Raw genomic sequence first — 5,411 nt, forward strand, 5'->3', positions numbered from 1 at the left:
AGATGCCATCAGACCTCTGTTCAAGCTGTTTTTCCATACCGCGTAAACCCTCAGCTTCGATGTTTTCTTCCTTCAGTGCCTCAGTCTGAGCCGTACGAATCTTATCAGGGAGGCTGGAATGGATAGTGAGCTGTAATGCGCGAACGCGTTTAGGCTTCGTTTCTTTGCGGCTAAGTGCGCCCGCCACAACGTTAGCTTTACCTGGGTGATATTTGATGGCACACTCGTAGTCATTGAACAACTCCACCCAACGACGCTGACGCATATTCAGTTCTTTTTGGTCGAAGATATGCTGAAGGCTCTTGTGGTCGGTATAGATAGTGCATTCCGTGCCGTATAAATAGTGCCTCCAAATCTTTAGCGCAAACACTACTGCTCCTAACTCCAAGTCATGTGTCGTATAGTTCTTCTCGTGAACCTTCAACTGTCGAGAAGCGTAAGCTATCACCTTCTCGCGTTGCATCAACACGCAACCGAGACCCTGGATCGAAGCATCACAATAAACTACAAAATCCTCAGTGCCATCCGGTAAAGATAAGATTGGTGCGCTGCACAACCTTTGTTTCAAAAGCTGGAAAGCATCCTCCTGCTTCGTCCCCCAAGAGTAAACTACTTTCTTCTGTGTTAGCGAGGTGAGTGGCTGTGCAATCTTTGAGAAGTTCTGAATGAAACGACGATAATACCCTGCTAGACCGAGAAATTGCCGCACCTCCGAAGGGTTCTTTGGTGCCGCCCAATTTCTAATGGCGTCAACCTTGGCAGGATCCACATGTATACCCACCTCATTGACTATATGCCCCAGAAAATGTACCTCCCGTATCCAAAAATCGCATTTAGAAAATTTTGCGTACAACTGCTCCCTCCTCAGGAGTTCTAGGATAAGGCGTAGATGTCGTTCATGATCCTCCTTGTTCTTGGAGTAAATTAGAATGTCGTCAATAAAAACGATCACGAAGTCATCAAGGTAGGGCTTGCACACGCGGTTCATGAGGTCCATGAAGACCGCTGGTGCGTTGGTTAACCCGAATGGCATAACCAAGAACTCATAGTGACCGTATCGCGTCCGAAACGCGGTTTTGGGAACGTCTTCCTCTCGGACTCGCACTTGATGATAACCAGACCTTAAGTCGATCTTAGAGTAAAAGCTCGACCCTTGTAATTGGTCAAACAGGTCATCAATACGAGGCAAAGGGTAACGGTTTTTGATTGTCATCTTGTTGAGCTCGCGATAATCTATACACATTCGTAAGGACCCATCCTTCTTCTTCACAAATAAGACTGGGGCTCCCCAGGGGGAAGAGCTAGGTCGGATGAAACCCCTATCCAACAGCTCTTGGAGTTGGTTTGATAATTCCTGCAGTTCCCCTGGCGCAAGACGATAAGGAGCACGAGCAACTGGGGCTGCCGCTGGGGCGAGGTCAATCTGGAATTCCACCTGACGATGTGGAGGTAAACCAGGGAGTTCCGCAGGAAATACGTCAGGATAGTCACGAACAACTGGAAGATCCTCAATCTTCCTTTCATTAGGCGGTGAATCAGTGACAAGAGCCAGTATAGCAGGGTAGCCCTTACGCAAATACTTCTGAGCCTTCAATGCCGAAACAATACTAACTGGGGTCCCGCTGCGATGACCCTGAACTGATAGAAATTCCCCACTAGGAAGGGGAACACGTATGATCTTCTCCTTACAGAGAATTTCCGCTTGATTCTTGGACAACCAGTCCATACCAACGATCACGTCGAAGCTTCCAAGAGTAATAGGAATTAAGTCAATGTCGAAGACTTGACCCAGAAGATCAATTTTACACCCAAATAAAACATGTGTAGCTTCGATTGTTTTACCATTTGCGATTTCTACTATGTGTTTCATTACGAGAGGTGTAGGACTTAACCCTAACTGAGAACTAAACTCTAAAGACACGTAACTCCAGTCGGCACCAGAATCAAATAAAATAGAAGCAATAACACCGTTCACTGAAAACGTACCAGTAACCACGTTGCCGTCGTTCCGCGCTTCCCCAGCTCCCAGCACAAACCCGCGCCCACGCGCAACGTTACCCCCGTTATTCCCCGCATTATTGTTCCCGTTACCACCCCCTGTGTTCTGCCTCAGCTGGGGGCAGTCTCGCTTGAAGTGCCCCTCGGCCCCACACTGATAACACCCTCTCTGAGTACCCTGAGTTTGCTGAGGCTGTTGCCTACCCGTCTGCTGCGCTGGCTGCTGCTGAGCTGGAAGTGTGGTCCTACAATCCCTGGCCATATGCCCTGGTCGATTACATCGATGACATACCCGAGCACACTGTCCCTTGTGATGATAGTTACACTTGCTGCACAAGGGTAGCTTCCCCGCATATGATCCCTGCCCTGATTTGTTACTCGAGTTCTGATTCACTGATGCTGTCTGACTGAAACTGCGGGTGCTGCCAGTATCCATCTTCTTCTGAGGCTGTGCAGAGTTGGACCCCTTGTCCGTATCGTTCCACTTACATTTGCTATCAGTAGCAGATGCAGTGGAAGTAGCGGCAGCTGTGGTAGTGCTAGAAATACGAGGTGGCAATGAGTCGCTCTCCACTTCCTGGTCAACGATCTTATGCGCCAATCTAACAATCTGAGTTAGGTTATTGAGGTTCGCCGCTGTAACTAAACCCTTCACCCGTGGAGGTAACCCCTTAATAAACAACTCGATTCTTCGGGACATGGGTCGGGACAGAGTCGGACACAAATCAGCTAACTCATACGACCGCTTCACATACGCCTCAATTTCAGACCCCACCATTTTTAGATCGTAGTACTCATTTTCTAACTTCTGTATTTCGTCTCGAGGACAGTATTCCTCTCTCATCAGTTCTTTGAAATCATCCCACGTAGTGGCGTTTGCCGCCTCAATACCTAGCAGTTGGACCTGGGCATTCCACCAGGTCAAGGCACCATCCTGAAGCGTGCCTGCTGCAAACTTTACTCTATCCCCAACTGGGCAGTTACATATCGCAAACACTGACTCCGCCTTTTCGAACCAGCGTATAAGTCCTACAGCCCCTTCAGTGCCACTGAAGGTCTGTGGCTTGCAATCCATGAAAGTTTTAAAAGTGCAGACCGGTGGGTGAGGCTGGTTTTGTGGCGCCGGCTGACCTATTAACGAGAGAAAATAAACCAACAAGTAAGACTCAAGTTCACGATTCAAAGGAAGGAATGTCTGGTACATGTCATACCAGCCTGATAAGCTGCCAAGGCTGCAGCCACCTGGGCGTTGAGTAATTCCTCTAGCTCAGCTTGAGTCATATGGATTTCGCCATGTCCACCACCGCGGCCTCCACCACGTCCACCACGTCCACCACGACGACCTCCACCACGTCTGTTCATGATTCTATAAGTATGGGAAGAAGTAACAAATTAACAGACCATTTCAAGCGAATGTCAAGTATTGCTATAGTATTCACAGTTTTTGAGGTTCTAATACAACATTAACTAACAACGCGGGATTCCTTTTTCACACTAGTCGAGATTTACTGGGACTCACATGCACCTCACGTTGTTATTATGTGTGCACCCATAATAATAACCTGATTTGCATGCTTATCTCAGTTCCTCCCTACTCATGTTAAAAGGTTTCCCCAAATTCATACAGTACGACCGTCGATATCACACATAGAGCATGTAAGTCCAAGAAGAGTCCTACTCTTGAAACACGTAGTATAGACAGATAGCATAGTAATTCATATTGTAATATCATATGTGCGTTCGAGTGTGATACTAATCATGAGTATGTACTAACTATGCTATGCAATAGTAAACAAGAGACGAACCTTGCTGCCTGGAGCTGAGTGTCATGGTCCATGTCGTATCAGTATGTCGTATCAGTTCAGTTATAGTCTGGTTTTATAAAACATTTTTAAAACCAATTCACTATAACCAGTGGCTCTGATACCAAACTGTCACACCCCCAAATTACCACCTAGGGAGTGTCCCTGTTGGGCGTGTGACGACTAGCAATGAGCCACCAATTACATTGAATCACAAGTTTGAAATAAAATTTCAACATTTAATAATACTGAAATCCCAAACATAAGTTGTTCAAAAACCATAAGTTCAGCGGAAGCATTAACGTATCACAAAGTATAAGTTTCACACAACCAAAGTAAGTAAATGTTTGTTAAATAACTCAGCAATGCAACCATGACCACTCGCGCCCTCCAGCCAGCAAGTTCCTGCATTCCAAGTACCTAAGGACCTGCGAGCATGTAACACGTGTATCAGACAAAGCTGGCGAGTTCACAGTTTTAGAAAACGTTTGTTACCCGTTGTATGTAAACCGATTCAAATACCAATGCAAGTAATATTGTTAATATCTCATTTCCGAACAATGACGGCTCCTGAAATACACGACTGCCCTTCCCACGTACTCCTATCTAGTACTGGGCCAGACTGGGTCATTAGTTCACCTCCGTCCTCTACAGGCACGGGGTGAGGGTGCCAAACCTAAGTAGCGCTACTAACTAATACCCGATGAGGGACTTACAAAAGATGATAGGTGAGATTATTAACCAATATACCCGTTTTTACCCAAAGACTTATCCCCCCATGGGATACCCACTGACTGTCCCCAACCACTGGGACGCATGCTCGAATGTAGTGAACTCACCTTGGATTGCTCGGTAGAATTAATTACTCGTTTAACAACAGTGATTTACCAAGCCCTATGATAGTTACACATAACAGTCAGTTTGCATACAAGCACAACACGTATCATTTCTCATTTACTCATCAGCTGGTGTACACGAATACAAATGTTCACATTCATCACTAGACATGGTGTACCAATTAGTCAAGCACAATATCTTTCGGTTCACATTTATCCTTCGGTTCACAGTTATCATTCGACACATTAGTCATCTTTCGATTCACAGTTATCATTCGACACATCAGTCATCTTTCGACACACTCATCTTTCGGTCAACAACAGTTATGTTTCGATACACTCATCTTTCGATCACAACAGATATGTTTCGATCATAGTTATCTTTCGGTCACAGTATCATTCGGTTACAGTTATCAAACAGTTACATCCTATCACAGCCCTAATCATCGCTTACAGTTACATGATCAAGCATCATGAAAACTCTTGCATCAAATCATTGGTGTGTTTACCAAAACAGTAATTCTTGATCATTCAATATTCAAATAGCATAATTCTTTCTAAACTTCCTAATCAGAATCGTACACACACCACAATCTAATTATCCATATAACTATTCGCATAAATCACAATATCATAGTTTGTTAACCGGTTAATATGTAACACAAAACAATAAGTATGTCCTTCGGTCGGTTGTGTGTCAATCATCAACTCAAGATAACAAGAAATCATCATACACCAATTCGGCTAATTAGTATCATGTCATAAGCAATCATAA

Source organism: Helianthus annuus, chromosome 5, assembly GCF_002127325.2.
Source record: "Helianthus annuus cultivar XRQ/B chromosome 5, HanXRQr2.0-SUNRISE, whole genome shotgun sequence".
Lineage (NCBI taxonomy): Eukaryota > Viridiplantae > Streptophyta > Magnoliopsida > Asterales > Asteraceae > Helianthus > Helianthus annuus.